The sequence below is a fragment of the Macaca mulatta genome, chromosome 7 (genome assembly GCF_049350105.2).
Source record: "Macaca mulatta isolate MMU2019108-1 chromosome 7, T2T-MMU8v2.0, whole genome shotgun sequence".
NCBI lineage: Eukaryota > Metazoa > Chordata > Mammalia > Primates > Cercopithecidae > Macaca > Macaca mulatta.
In genome coordinates this window covers 116,548,449-116,565,726 of record NC_133412.1, presented here as the reverse complement: position 1 = coordinate 116,565,726, position 17,278 = coordinate 116,548,449, and the positions used below count along the sequence as shown (strand labels likewise).

Sequence of the window (17,278 nt, the reverse complement as noted above, 5' to 3'; positions counted from 1 at the left end):
GACATAATGGCTGGATTTTTAAAATGAAATTTGACCTTCCTTATGGTCTAAGTAAAATTTGTGATATAGATGAGAAATGACCCAATTTTCTTTAATTAGAGCTCGTCTATAAAATTATTTATGGGGCAATTGTATATGCAATACCCTATAGTTATCTTTAACAAAAAGCATAACACACTTTATATTTTTCAAATAACCTTCTTTTTTTTTTCTATAAGAATGCTTTATTAGGCAAAACCACATACTATGAAAATACTTTAAAATGCAATGAGTTGTGAGGTAAAGACATGAAGAACAAGTGCATAGGGAGACATGGCTATCCCAGAACACACTGTAAGTAAATAGAGAATCCCCATACTCCTACTATTTACCCAGTAACAGAAGGATCTAGGCTACCTCCTCCTCAGCACACTCCTCAAACTCTATCTCCTCCTCAAGTGTGGCATCCTGGTAGTACTCGTGGTACTCAGACACAAGGCTGTTCATGCTCTTCTTGGCCTCGGTGAACTCCATCTTATCCATGCCGTCACTCATATAGCAATGCAGGAAGGCCTTGCACCTGAACATGGCTATGAACTGCTGCGAGATGTGCCTGAACAGCCACTGGATGGTCATGTTATTGCTGATGAAGGTATCAAACATTTTTAGCCCCTGGGGTGGGATGTCACAGACAGCTGTTTTCACATCGTTGGGGGCCAATGAGCAAAGTAGATACTGTTTTTGTTTTGAACATTGAGCATTTGCTCATCCACCTCCCATGTGTACATGTGGCCTCTGAAAATGGCAGGCACTGTTAGGGAGGAGGGTCATAAGCAGCTATCATATTCTTGACGTCAAACATCAGCTGAGTGAGCTCAGCCATGGTCAGGGTACTGCTGACTGCCCCGATGGTCAGTGGGGCAAAGCCGGGCATGAAAAAGTGCAGGTAGGGGAATGGGACGATGTTCATGGCCAACTTCTTCAGGTCAGCATTCAGCTGGCCTAGGAAGCGCAGGCAGGTGGTGAACCCATTTATGGTGGCAGATACCAGGTGGTTTAGGTCACTGTAGGTGGGTATGGGCAGCTTGAGGGTTCTGAAGCAGGTGTCATAGAAAGCTTCATTATCAGTGCAAAATGTCTCATCTGCATTTGCCATGAGACTTAGAGAGTGGCATTGTGGGGCTCTAGCATGGTGTCTGACACCTTGGGTGAGAGCAGAATGCTGAGTGTGCTTATGATCCTATTTAAATGCTCTGAAAAACTATGATGAATTTACTTGTATAATCAGAATTCAGATAGAAAATTAAGACAGCTGTTTTGTTTTCAACAGAAAGAAAAGTAAAATAAATGAAAAAAGGGAAAAAGGCATTTTTAAACCACCTTTGAAATGTTCTTTGCTCTACGTCGAAATTCTTGTTTTGAGATTACTTAATGACTGATATTTATTGTTTCTTTGGCTTTCATTAATATTGCTATTGTATGTGGGTAAACATTGTCTTGCTATCATATTAAAGAGTAGATAAAGATTACCAAGTATCTGCATTCTATAAACACAGATTTGTATACATAGTGCGTATATATGGAAGTGTAATTGCTCAGGGAACTTGTTAATTATAATTTATTTTTTATGAAGATTAAGATAAATGTATTGTATCTGTGTTTACATCAAATACCTTGCTATATTTCATAACTGGCATTATTGATTTCAAAACCAAACAATTTTTTGGGGGGTAGAGCATCTCCTGTATATTGTAATATGTTTGGTAATAACACTGGGCCCTATCTGTCAGATGCCAGTAGCACTCTTACCCCAAAATGTGACAAGCCAAATTTTCACAGATATTGCCAAATGTGCACTGTGGGGCACAATTGTCTCTAGGTGACAATAGGGGGGTTAATCTATATCTATATTTGTATCTATCTCTGTGTATTCATCTATGTCTGTCTATATATCCATCCATTGGATAAAATTATAAATGTAGAAGCAGCTTACTTTCATTTATTTCTATTTTTAATTTGTCTCTATTTCTTTACTGTGTTCTATTAATTGTTGGTAAGTGGAGGTCAGCAAAATGTAAAGTTAAATTCCTCATGTCACAAATTTGCTCAGGTTTACTCATCTAGGTACACACTAAAATAAGTTTTGAGCACTAACTCTGCATAAGCCACCATTATAAGTTACAAAGATACTTTAAATATTACTAAGAAGTAGTTGTTCCAGTCCAGGAGTTTTTAACATAGTGCAATTGTTTCTATCACTTGTCTTTCCAGCACCAGTCAAGGTGTATGTAGTCTAACAGAAGGATGAACATTTTAGACATATTTAGATCAATACATTTTAAACTTAGAATAAATGCCAGTATGTAGGGAAACTACCTGAGAAAATATAAAAATATAGCTTTACTTTTTCTGAATATTCGTAATAAAGAATTTAAAAGTTAGACTCCTTGAATATTATCCATGTTGCAATTGTGTTTGCATTGCCTCTGAAATGTGGATAGGCTATTCTACATACTGTAAGATCCACATGAGCAGAGACCACATCTGCAATGTAGTCTCAACATTTTAACTTCAAGATCTGAACCAGGCCTTATACATAGAATATCCTCAAAATTTCTTGAATGATTGAATGCATGGATGAGTGAATGAATAAATTAAAACAATATTCAACTTAAAAGAAACTGAACTGAAAAAGAAAGGAATATTTCTACAGCTCTTAGAAAATATAGTTAAAGATACAATTTCCTGTGAAAATTATTGAAATTCAAACAATTTCAAATCCCCCCAAAAATGTTTTTATATCTGAGAAAAGATTTTATAAAAAAAGAATTAATGCAAAACAATTGGCAATTTTCTGTAAGTTTTATACAGCTATTTGACTTATACATGAAAGGCTCATAAATGATTTTTTAGTGTACTGTGATATAGTGATTTTCACAAATGAAATAGTAATTATAAAATGTCAGAATTTTTACTAATTTTGTAGTTTTATTATAATTGACGAATAATATTTCCCTCTTATTGTTTTACCCTTTTAAAAAATATAGTATTTTCATTTGCCAATTTTCATGGGGCTAAAAATACAAAATTCAGCTACTGTATCATCCGTAGTCATCAGCTCTATCATCCTCAAAACAAATTTTATACCAAATGATTAAAAATTTATTGTTGAATAAATAAATTCCTTCCAAACAGAACTAAACTATGTTGAAATGAATTATTTCTTATGCTTCCTTGTTCCTGGAAAATTTACATTAAGTAGATTTTTACTTCTTCTTACTACCCAAATTCCTTCCATTCTTCTCAGCTTCTATTTCAGCATACTCAGTTTATTAACTTCAGCTTGAAATTAATATGTTAGATTGCTTAATTTGGATATTTCTTGCTTTTTTTCCTTGTACTTGAGCATATTCATGGTTCTTAGCTCTTCCACTGGGAAACATCAATCTAAGGTCTTATTATTTGAACATTGCAATATCGGTGCAATATTCTGGTCACTTTAGAAGTCAGTTTAAAACTGACTTCACATTTCAATCATTATATTTCAGTATCTCTGCATTATATTGTTCACTTTAGAAGTCCGTTTACGACTTTTCCATTGAGAAAAATAAACTGTATTTTCAAGGAGTCAAATAGCCAAAAAGGTAAAACAGCTATAGCTGAAAAGTAATGGAGATAAATAGTCCTTTACATTTTATTCTGTGTAAAAGTGTTCATTCAATTAATTAGAAAAAAAAAAATCAATGTTTACAACATATCAGGATATAGATACAATTTAACTGATTTTATTCCAAATTACAAAGTCTAAAAATATTGTCATTGTTGCAATTTACCACTAATGAAATAACACATTTTTTACTTTTTTTTTTTCTATTTTCCCCTTTCCTCCTTTCTTTTCTCTTTTTCTCTGAGTGTATTACCTCATGGGATCACATCCTATAGACATTTGCCACAAGAAAACACCCGTTGTAAAGGACTGCTTCCTCTTGTTGCCTGCAGTTCCAACACATGTTGAGTTTGTCTGCAGCGTTAAAGCACTTTGTTAAAAAACATTTAGGACTTTCTTGTGGGCTTCAATAATTTCTTATATAAAAGACTTACTATACTATACTTCAGAGAAATCAGAAAATGAAGCAAATGCATTTAAACCACTTAGCAAGAGTCAGGTTCCTCCCAGCCCTATCACTATGGCCTAAACCAATAGAAATTCATTTCTCACTCTCAAAATGTCTGATGCAATTATTGTGCCCTTCCTTGATTTATAACTGGATAGTCTGGACCATTTGTGTCTTAAAGGTAGTGTTCCACTAGGAAATAGACAGGGATGAGACATGCACATATTACTTCAACTTAGATGTAACTGGTCACAGTTAAGCCCATGGTTCCAAAACTTCTACAAAGATGACTGAAATACACAGCAATAGCATATCAAATATTTGGCTTGGACTGTCAATGCCATATAGGGTTACCAAATTATGAATAAAATTTATGTATTAGCAAATTTAAAATTGGTTTTAAACTGACAGTAAAGTAAAATAGCATTGTTTTAAAGAAAATATTGATCTCATTTGTATATGTGTTTGTGTATGTAATACAAGGATGCTACTATCATGATGTTTCTCAAAGTTCTTTGGGATCAAGTTTACTTTCAGCTTATTGCACACTTATCCTTATTACGTGACCAAAATCACCAAGATGGTAGAGAAAGGAACAAAGTAATAGAGAGAAAAGTATGAATGCCAACTAGATTTTAAGAAAGTTTATTCAAACTGTTATATGACATTTGCTTTTCATCCCACTGTTCACTGTCTTGTCACATGACCAAATCAAGAAGCAAAAGGGTTTTGCAAACATTGTTAGCTATAATTTCTATAATTATGTAGAGGTAGAAATAGAAACATAGGAAAAAAGCAATCTCCATCACTATTAATCATAAAGTAGTAGAAAATGCAGGATCAAATTTTAAGAGGCAGGAAAATCAAGATATAAAGTTTTAATTTCTGAAAAGTATGAAACTTATTATAAGATATTCATTAACAAAAAGAATTTTCATATACTATGCAAACAACTAAAGATGTTTATTCCTTGTATTTTCTTCTGTGAATGGACCTATGTTTTTCTTTGAGTGAGCTGATAAGTGGTATACATACTTAGAATTCATTAATTATTTTCTCTTAATCTTGAAATTATCAATTTCATCTATGTATTTCATTTTACTTCTGCATTTTATTTTCTGTACTTACTCTTTAAAATAGGGAAATACTTATATAATGGCAATCTTTCCTTTCATATGTTTGTATAAATCTGTTTTTTGAAAATAGTACTGCTTTTAAAATAACATTACAATTCAAAACCATTTGAATGTCAAGTTCTTCTTTTAAATAATGAATGAAAATATTTTTAGTTGTTGTTAAAAGGTTACATTTCTGTAAGAGAATAAATAATGTTGATTAGCAGTCCTTTGTTTTACAAACATATGACAGATTGATTACAGAAAATTCACGTAAAAACCTGCTATTTTTGTTATTATAGTTGAAATTATGACAGAAATCCTATTTTGTTGCTTTATTTTCAAAGGACAATAAGTCCAGAAAGTCATAAAATTTGTCAAAGTTGTAAAGTGACATGTGAATGTAGAAATTCTCTTGCCATTACCTAGCACTTATCTGAACCAAGAAAAGATTTAAGCACAAAAACAATAGAGAAAACATAAATGATGATGATGGTAGTAAATACATGGAGCATTTAATTTCCTTTAGGCACTGTGCTAAGCATGTAAAATATATCAATTATTTTAACACATTGCATATGGTGGGGAAATTAAGACTTCTGTTTATGTATGTTATATTAAAGCATATATAAGTAATTTTTTCAAATCCCACAGCTAATAATCAAGAAAAAAAATGAATGCGTTTGAAGACCAGCTTAGAAAATATGGTGAGATCCCATCTCTATGAAAAATTAAAAAAATAGCCAGCTACTAAGCAGGGCGGGGCAGGAAGATCACTTGAGCCCAGGAGTTCGAGCCAGCAGTGAGAAATGATTGCACCACTGCACTTCAGTCTAGGCAACAAAGCCAGACCCCCATCTCTAACGTGTACGTCTGAATAAGTTTCAGAACACAATGATACTATCTAAGAGACAATAAAAGACCAGAATATGAAATGCACATAAGTTAGGAAAATGGTTCAAAATGTGTACAGCAAAACAAGTGTTTGAGTGTTTGTGCTTGTATGCACATATGGTAAAACTTTTAATTTATTATTATTATTACTATTATTGTTTTCTGAGACAGAGTCTTGCTCTGTCACCCAGAGCTGGAGTGCAATGGTGCGATCTTAACTCCCTGCAACCTTCGTCTCCTGGGTTCAAGCAATTCTCCTACTTTAACCTCCCAAGTACCTGGGATTACAGGCACGTGCCACCATGCCTGGCTAATTTTTGTATTTTTAGTAGAGACGGGGTTTCACCATGTTGGCCAGGCTGGTCTCAAGAAACTTTTATTTTAATATTCAAAAATATCATTAAGAATATAAAAAACAATAATTACTTTGGAAAAAAAGAGAATTGTATGACAAAAAGAGTGTGATATAAAACAGTTTTAACAAAAAGGTGAAGTTTACCAAATATGTGAAAAGTTTAATTCTCAGAGAAATAAAAAGAGTAAAAATAAGTGAAATTTAAAAATGTTATTGTTAATAAAAAAGTAAATAAAAATAAGATCTTAAAATGTTAAGACAGTAAAATAAAAATAAACAATAGTAATAGATATGATCAGAGACTGGCAACTTCACATACTGCTGGAAGTAAACTGGCTGACAAATCTAGCGACTACATACACCTTTGATTATTAATTTTGTATTCTAGGAATTTAATGTATATAATAACTAAACAGAAACAAAAAGATAAATAATTTTAATTAGCATGTTAATTATAATAATTATAATCTTTTACTTATTCAAAAACACACTAATAAAATTAAGCTTTATTTAAACAATTGATATATAGTATTTCACTTTACCTTTAATAATATCTAAAAATGTTCTAAATCACAAGTGTTCTAAACCACATATTAATATAAAAAGATAATCTTTCAGTTAAGATATCAAAATAAGCCATGTGATTCAGACACCACTGGCTAAGTCATAAATAACTAAATGATAGCTAGACATGGAGATAGACATAGATATAGTTAGATAGATAGATATCTAAAGGTTTCTTTTCTTTAAATATGAATCTAGTCCATTGACACTGAATATATGCTATGGTTTATCCTCCTACCAGATGAATAACAAAAAACACATAATACAAATATATGTCCAGAAGAAAAGAAGGCTGCATATGCAAGTAAAAACCATACCTTCCAAGAAAAATAGAGTTCCTAGAAAATAATTTAAGAAGACCCACACTATTAGTAATTGTCCCTTGCATTCAACGATTGAAACATTGTTAATATTACTTATTACAATTTTTTAAATAAGTTATATATTTCCATAAATATTTCCATTGTCTATCTCTATATCCTGCAATTGACTGTATAAAATATATACACATTTTATGTATAGTTATGTGGGAATGTATATGTACATGTACATGCATATGCTCTAGTTTGACTTTCTTTTTATACCAATAGTGCAACCCTCATCAAGCGTGCTTGATATTCTTTTCAAATAATTCTTTTTTTTTTAACTTAAATATATCATGACTCCTCATATGTTTCAGTATGTCTTTTGTCTTTATTCATGAAAACCTGTGATTTGTAGCCAGCTTCACTAACGAACACCTATATCTGGTTCTCCTTTTCTTCCTATGCAAAAGGGAAACTTCTCAGCCCTATTACAGTTAGATAGAGCTAATTCATTTTTCTCTGGACAAGGAAATGTATTGGAAGTGCTGCATGTCTTTCGGAGGGTAAAACTATAAAACTCCCTGTGAATAGTCCAGTTCCTTTCTTCTCCATCTTTTATAAGTATGGAGACCATATGTGATGGCTGAACTATTATCAACATAACATGCACGGTATGTAATGCTATGGGACTATTTTCTTTGCCAACTGTCCTAGAATTGCAGTCATGTTTAATTATTTTTAAACACTCACATTAATGGAAAGTCAAGTTCTGTCAAAATTATCTTACCAATATTCCTTACGTTTCCCCTCCTTTTCTCTTCCAGAGGTACTGATCAGATTATTGAAATTATTACTCGCTTTCCAGTAGACTCCTCACTATTCAATTCTTGCAATATATGACTGTGAAAATAAAATTTCTAGACATTGATGTTGAGGTATTTGTCTCATGCTAAAAAACATTTTTATGGCTTCCCGTTGATTATAATATACAACTCAAATTCCCAAGTATTCATGACCATCTCTTCATGGCCCCAGTCTACATTTCTAATCTTATAATAACTCACTCCCCACAAGCCCAGCTACTATAATCTTTATTTTAACTACACAAGAACTGCTTTATATTCTATGGAATTGCTGTGCACTAATACAATTTCAAGCCTTGCTATTTTCTTACCCAGTATGCTCCTGCTTCTTTGATTTACCAGTTATAACTCTCACAGTCACTCACATGTCACTTTCTCTGTTAAGTTTTCAAGGCTCCAACTCCTACTCCAAAAATTAATTTACATAAATTTCCAGCAGTCCACAAATTTAGGAGATGTACATGGTCAAAAGGATAATAAAGCACAGAATTTCATTTTTAGTTTATTTTGAAAGATAAAATGAAGTTCTAAATTATTTTTAATAATGTGATGCAATAATTATTAGAACAAACATAATTTCATGTACAAATTCAATGTGTAAAAAGATACAGAGTGAACAAATTGCAACAAAATGAAAGCTATGCCTGGGCCCTTAGTAGAAGGATAAAATAATTTGACTTGTGTTTATAGCATAGAGGATGTTTTATCATAATCTCCAGCATTTTATCACAAAAATAAGTGAAACATTGAAAAATTTAAACTACAATTATTCATTCACTTTCAGGAAAATATTGTCAGATAATACTCCATATAATATAAACAACTGTGAATGAGGGTAATAAATCTTCATCCTTGTAAGGAATTCTCACGATATTAAAAGCTGATAGATTAAAATAATATAAATATTTCACTTGTCTTTAAAAATCATTTCAGATCCTGTGATCAAGATATGGGATGTGGCATACAATATAAAATAATAATGCTATGCGGATGAACAAAATTTGGTGTAATTCCTAGTTTGGCAGCTGTTTCTTTTGGTCTCTCTGATCTTATTTTTGTTTAAATCTGACTATCATGAGGTAACCAGTAACTATACCTACCTGTTGTTTTTGTTTTATAAAGCACCACATTTCATTTCTATAACGCAGCAGTGAGTCTACCTAGCTACTTCAAGTATCTCTGGTTTTACAATTTTTTTTTTTTTTTTTTTTACTTCAGAAGGCTTCTTTGGTGCTATTCCATCTCAGAAGTCCTTGCAATCTTTATAATGTTTTCAAGGAAGAAACAAACAAACTCAAAAAACGTTGAATACATTTAAGAAAAATGCTTATTCTTAAAAGAATGCAGACTTTTGAATTTGGTTTGTCTTTAAAAATAAGATGAGTTCTTTTTGATATAATAACCTGACTACAAAATTGAATGTAGGTTTATATTGTTGTAAAAAAAATAACTTAAAATGCCTTGTCACTTCTAAGATAATGAAAGGAAAGTTCATGGAAAAGTTTTCTAAAATAAAAAAATCTTTAACAATTTGCATTTCTCACAGGTACACTCAATGGCGCTCTCTCAAGTATTGCTTTGTCTTAATGTTTGTATACTGGTGAAAATCGTTCTTTTTAGAGGAACTTGTTTTGTCCCCATTGAGCAAGTTTGCCACAGTGAAATAGGTGCAGATAATTGTAATGTAGCACAAGAATCCCTGTCCAATTTGTGGATTTAAGATAATTACATAATTAATGCAGAATCTTAGCTTATTAAAATTTAAAAGATAGTGGGGAAGGTGAATAGAAATGCCAACATTTCAAAAGTTGCTCCCTATATTTATTTTTTTGTACCTTAACTTATATAAAAAAAAGTCCTTGGTTTACAATTAATTTCAAAAACAAACATCAATACATGAAAATGTATATGAACAAGAAAATATGCATGCTGTTCAATTAGTACATATAAAATGAGATACCAGAGAGAAGATATTATAACCTATTTGAATACTACACTGAGGTTTAATACCTCTGTAAGTACTAAAGCTTATAAGTCATCCATAATTTATTTTCAACAAAGACATTTCTATGTAATTTCATTCCACTATTGCAAACTATAAATGTTCATTTCTACTAAGAAGGTAATGTCATTTATTATTTCTGTAAGTGAAAGAGTATGCTTGATGTCATCTAGGAAATAGATAAGTAAAGGTAGTGCTTTCATGGCACGCTGGTCCTGCATGTTCCCTTTTGAAATAACACCCTTCTTTCCTAAGTTTCAAAGTACTTGACATGATACTCAAAATTTGCAGTGTGGAACACCATTTTATTTTATTTTATTTTTTTGTTTTATTATTTTCTTGAGACGGAGTCTTGCTCTGTCACCCAGGCTGGAGTGCAGCGGCACGATCTCGGCTCACTGCAAGCTCCGCCTCCCAGGTTCACGCCATTCTCCTGTCTCAGCCTCCCTTGTAGCTGGGACTACAGGTGCCCGTCACCGCGCCCGGCTAATTTTTGTATTTTTGGTAGAGACGGGTTTTCACCATGCTAGCCAGGATGGTCTTGATCTCCTGACCTCATGCCGCCCGCCTCGGCCTCCCAAAGTGCTGGGATTACAGGCGTGAGCCACCGCGCCCTAACACCATTTTATTTTTTATTCTCATAATCTATAATCACTCTACATTGTACTTGATTCAAAAACAGTGTTGCAATTACGTTATTCAGGTAAGCCAAAATATATTGAACATCCACTATGCTTGCCAGTCGTGTGGATCAAAATAATATATTGTTATCCATTAGAGAGACGTAATTTAACAGGGAGACTGACATCTACTCAAATTATAACTATAAAATTGTATATGTTATAATAAAAATATATTAAAACGGTATAAATGTGAAAAAAAAAAACTTAAACTTCCTGTGGGAGTTTATGTCAGACTTTACAAAAGAAATGGGTTTTGAGTTGCGTATTGAAGTGGAAATTCATGAAGAGCACGAACAGCTGCTTTATCAAGTTGGAATCCCTATGAAGGAGAGATGCTTATACAATGGCTTGACCTTATCAAAGAAATTTCCTTACTGCTGTAATATTAATTGCATTAAGTGGCACATTTTTAAAGAATAGACTGAAAGGGCAGGGAGCTAACTGCAAGGCCAAACCTCCTAGCCCCCTCCTCTTCCATAAATTAAAAAAAAAAAAATAATAATTAGTCTGGATAGGTAAACTAAAACAAACATACCTATTAATCATTCAGTTAAACTTTGTGGTTTGTGAACACTGTTACATTTGACTTCTACTACTCTTATCCTGGCCAAACTGCCCCTGTAACATATAAAGTTTGTTTCTCTCTCAATAATTTGCATTCATACTCTGTACCTGTTCTGTTCTTACATCTGATAGTCATGTGTCTGGCTCTTAATCACCATTAAGGTTTCTCTTGCCAAATATCTTCTGTAGTTTTCCACAGACAAGCATACACTATTGTATTCATGGTTTGTGTTTTCTTAAGAGTCTCTTACCAACAAATCAATTTTATTCATTTGTGAAATTTTGTATTGTCCACATCTTTGTCCTAAGTGTAGGGAGAAGCATATGCTTAGCGTCAGTAGGTGATTAGTTTACATCATTGTCATGTATATTAGACAGTCAGAAGTTTCTGTTGATGACATCTTCGACAGAATAAATCAATTTTTTCAATTAAATTTTTAAGGTTCATGTAAAGATAAGTATATTGTTCCTTAACCTAATGAGAATAAATTTAAAATAAAAAATATTTTACTTTTAATCTTTTAAAATTACTTTTCAATTCCTAAAGCAATATACTCGAGTTAATGACTTACTGCTACTAAAATTAATAATAGAATATATTACTATTTAAATGATAGTGATGTAAAATGGATATTAATAAAATGTTTTAACATATTGTAAAAGCATTTTAATTCATTTTCAATGCCAATCAGAAATATAATTCTAACAAGCTTTATGTTTCCAAGAAGCACATCATAAATTTTAATATTATTATGTATGAGTAGTCAAGTCTGATATCATTTCACACATAAATAATTATAATCAGGAAATCAAAATTAAGAACAAAAATATATTCTCTTCCTTATGCCATTTTAAAGAATAAAATCAAGGAAAATATCATTTATTCCACATATGACCTTTCCTTCATTTATGAATATATATATTGCTTAAAAAGATATTAGGATTATTTACTATTATTTAAGATTTTTGTAAATTATCCTCTGCAATACATATTTACAAAAATTATGCTAAACATATTTTCCTGTAAAATCAGTGATTTTTTTTTAATGATAAAAATATTAGAGGCTATATTTTCCTCCAGAGTGTTAGACTTAGCTGGTTAAATAAATACAATATTTGTATATCAACATGTCATATAAAAGTGTGAGAATAAATTTTAACAAGTATGCTTTGGAATATAAGAAAGTTTGTGAATTTAAAAATCTGTAAGGTTAACTTAACCAGGATCTGTGAAACACCGCAAATTAAAATCAGAAAAGAACCAGCTGAATGTGATGGTAATGATAAATAAATCCCATAGACTCAACATATTCCTGAAAACTAGGCTTTTTATAGTAGGCAATTTTACAATACATTTTTTTTTCTATCTGAAAGCAATGTAGGATTTGAGTGGGTCTCTTCCAAAAATCAGAATTCAAAATACTCTGATCAGCTCAACACTGTCCAGCTCATTCTCTCTGATCATAAGCGGGAAATTTATAACTGAAAGGTGAAATTTTTCTTATAGAATCCATCTGTTTTATCTATCACTTACTAAACAAAGAGTAGGCAATTATTCTCAACAAACCTGCTTTTCATTCTGCATATCTCATCATAGGGTTTTGAAGTCAAGATATCTAAATGTTGTGAAAGACCATGACATTATCTCATCCATTTCTTTGCCTTAAATCAATACTCATTTAAATCCATTCCAAGAAAAACAAAAACAGACATTGTCACATGTCTACTCACTGGCAATATCCCTTATTATTCCTTATCATGATTCATTTTTCCTGCTTTATGAACAAAATTCGTCACCCAAGTGTCTGATATTTTCTTCTATTTTTCCTAGTTAAGAAAATACCTATTGTACTCCCCTTTGTAGAAACACTGTGAAAAGTAATGAACCACATCATTTATCTTGTTTTAATTTATCACCAAGGTTGTTCACACATATAACAACAACTATAGTCACCAAGATTTCACATCATGGGTCCAATGTGCTAGTTATAGAAACATTTATAAAAGAAATGAAAGATAATTAGAATAATAGTTAATGTTTACATAAGTAGCCTTGTAATAGAAATTTTTTCTCTTGCATTGATTCATTGGGCAATTTGATAATTGAATTAATAACCTTAGTAACATTGTTTCTCTATGCACTGGTCCTATTGTTTAGAAAAAAAATCTTAAATAAATTTTAAAATTAAAAATAGACAAATGAACAAAGTATGGCCTATCATTTTTTTCAAATATCAGAATAAAATGCTTAATGTATTATCACAATATAAGTTAATATTTTTCTTTATAAAGTGTATATAATTGTTTAATATTTACTAAACATCATTATTTATAACAGCATCAAACAAAAGGCATATCTTGGAGATATTGTGGGTTTGGTTCTAGACCACTGCAATTTATGTGGTTTGGCTCTGTGTCCCCACCCAAATTTCGTCTCGATTTGTAGTCCCCATAATCCCCAATGATCAAGGAAGAGACCTGGTGGGAGGTGACAGGATCATGGGGGCAGCTTACCCCATGTTGTTCTCAGGATAGTTAGTTCTTATGAGATCTCATGGTTTTTTAAGTGTTTGATAATTCCTTCTTCAAATGCTCTCTCTCTTTCACCTGCTGCCATGTAAGATGTGCCTACTTCCATTTTTGTCATGATTGTAAGTTTCCTGAGGCCTCATCATGCATGCAGAACTGAGTAAATTAAGCCTCTTTTCTTTATAAATTACCCAATCTTGAGCAGTTCCTTATAGCAATGTGAGAATGAACAAATATAGTAAATTGGTACCAGTAGAGTGGTGTACTGCTAGATAGATAGCCTGAAAATGTGGGAGCGACTTTGGAACTGGGTAATGGGCAGAGATGAGAAATGTTTGGAGGGCTCAGAAGAAGAGAGGAAAATGTAGAAACTTTGGAACTATCTAGAGACTTGTTGAATGGTTTTGACCAAAATGCTGATAGTGATGTGGACAATAAAGTCCAGGCTGAGGTGGTTTCAGAGGAAGATGAGAAACTATTGGAAACTGGAGTAAATATTACTCTTGCTGTGTTTTAGCAAAGAGACTGGCAGCATATTGTCTCTGCCCTAGAGATCTGTGGAAGTTTGAACTTGAGAAGATAATTTAGGGTATCTGGTGGAAGAAATTTCTAAGCAGCAAAATGTTCAAGAAGTGTCAGAGTGTAAAAGTTTGGTAAATTTGCAACCTGAACACGTGGTAGAAAAGAAAAACCCATTTTCTGGGGAGAAATTCAAGCTGGCTATAGAAATTTGCTTAAGTAATGAGGAGTCAAATGTTATATTCACCAAGAAAATGGGGAAAATGTCTCCAGAGTATGTTAGAGGTCTTCAGAGTAGTACTGCCCATCACAAACCTGGAGGCCTGGAAGAAAAAAAAATTGTTTCGTAGGCCAGGCCTAGGACCTTGCTGCTGTGTGCAGCCTTGCATCCCAGCCAATCCAGATTCAGCCATAGCTATAAGGGCCCAAGATACAGCTTGGGCTGTTGCTTCAGATGGTGCAAGCCCCAAACCCTGGTGGCTTCCATGTGGTATTTGGTCTTCAGGTGCAGAGGAGTCAAGAATTGAGGTTTGGGAACCTTTGCCTTGATTTCAGGAGAGGTATACAAATACCTGGATGGCCAGGCAGAAGTCTGCTGCAGAGGTGGAGCCCTTAAGGAGAACCTCTGCTAGGGCAGTACAGAAGGGAAATGTGGGGTCAGAGTCCCCACATGGAGTCCCCTATGGAGCACTTTTTAGTGGAGATGGGAGAAGAGGGTCTCTGTCCTCCAGACCCCAGAATTGTAGATCCACAAACAGCTTACACCATACACTTGGAAAAGTTGCAGGAACTCAAAGCCAGCCTGTGAAGAAGGCAGCTGCAGTGGCTATACACTGCAAGGCCACAGAGCTAAAACTGCCCAAGGCTCTGGGAGCCCACCTCTTGCATCAGCGTGCCCTCAATGTAAGACAGTGAGTAAAAGGAGATCATTTTGAAGCTTTAAGATTTAATGGCTGCCATATTGGGTTTTGGACTTGCATAAGGTCTGTAACCCCTTTGTTTTGGCCAATTTCTCCCTTTTGGCATGTGTATTACTCCATTTTCACACCGCCGATAAAGACATACCTGAGACTGTGTAATTTATAAAGAAAAAGAGGTTTAATGGACTCCCAGTTCCACATGGCTGGGAAGGCCTCACAATCAAGACAGAAGGTAAAAGGTACATCTTAGGTGGTCAGGCAAGAGAGAATGTGAACCAAGTGAAAGGGTTTTCCTCTTACAAAGCCATGAAATCTCGTTAGGCCTATTCACTACCATGAGAACAGTGTGGGAAAATCCGCTTTCATGATTCAATTATCTCCCACTGGGTATCTCTCACAACATGTGGCAATTATGTGAGCTACAATTCAAGATAAGATTTTTGTGGGGGCACAGCCAGAAAATGTCAGAATGGAAGTTCTTACCTAATGCCCATACCCCCAATGTACCTTATAAGTACCTAACTTGCTTTTGATTTTACAGGCTCCTACACAGAAGAGACTTGCCTTATCTCAGATAAGACTTTTGACTTGGACTTTGGGTTAATGCTGGAATGAGTTAAGACTTTGTGGGACTGTTGAGAAGGCATGATTGATTTTAAAATTTTAAAAAGATGTGAGATTTTAGAGGGGCCAGGAGCAGAATGATACAGTTTGGTTCTGTGTCCTCACCCAAATCTCACCTTAAATTTTAATCCCCATAATCCCCACATGTTGAGGGAGGGACCTGGTGGGAGGTGATTGAATTACAGGAATAGTTTCCCCCATGTTGTTCTCATGATAGTGAGTGAGTTCTCAGGAGATCTAATGGTTTTATAAGTGTTTGATAGTTCCTTCTTCACATGCTCTCTCTTGCTGCCACCATGTAAGATGTGCCTGCTTCTGGTTGTGTCATGATTGTTAAGTTTCCTGAGGCTTCCCCAACCGTGTGGAACTGTGAGTCAATTAAACCTCTTTTCTTTATAAATTACTCAGTCTCAGGCAGTTCTTTATAGCAGTGTCTCGATTCATTAATTTTTTTTTCAACAACTATTCAGTAAAATTCAGGTATAATATTAGGCATGGAAATATCAGACTTAATTTCTGCACTCCTAGAGATCACAGACCAGTTTACCAGTTACAAAATAAGTATTAGATGAGTGCAATGGAAGTGTAAAACAAAAATAAAATTCTAAGCCCCCCAACCAACTAAAAGGATCCCCCTTCTCATCCAAGGGGATTCCGAAGAAACCAGAAAAACTAGTTTAGACCATGATGAGAAGGGGTGTTTGGACATATCTCAGTATAGTCTCCTCCCTGTGGAATTCAGGTACAAGTGACCAGCATTAACATTACAAGAGAAATCTTAGGACTGACAAAACAGACTCCTTGTAGCAATAGGAACCAAAGTCCAAACTGACTCTAGTATAGTATCAAATAGCAGACTCTGAAAGAAATTAAGCTATTTTACCCCAAAACATATTTATCTGACATATTTTTAAATGACCCTGCAAAACTGTCTCTTGTGGGGGAAATTTGCATAATATAGAGAATCCCCTTCCCTTTCCAGATATTTTTCAGGTCCTGAAGAAATTAGCTGACAATCTTGTACCTTTTAAAGATCTGAATAGAAAACGTTGCCATCTATTGGCTCTAAGGGCAGCCACCTATGAGACATTATCTATAAAATAAAAACCTTAGTCTCCACAACCCCTTATCTTAACCCACACACTCTTTTCTATTCATCTCAGGTTTTAGATAATAACTCTTTCAACCAATTGGCAGTCAGAAAGTTTTTGAATCCATCTATGACTGTTAAGTTCCTGCTTTAAGTT

The 17,278-nt window shown here is 33.6% G+C and overlaps 1 pseudogene; it reads right to left on the bottom strand.

The window, feature by feature from the left end:
- Positions 1 to 387: 387 nt before the first annotated feature.
- Positions 388 to 17,278, bottom strand: part of LOC100427248 (tubulin beta chain pseudogene) — a 33,665-nt pseudogene continuing 16,774 nt past the window's right edge.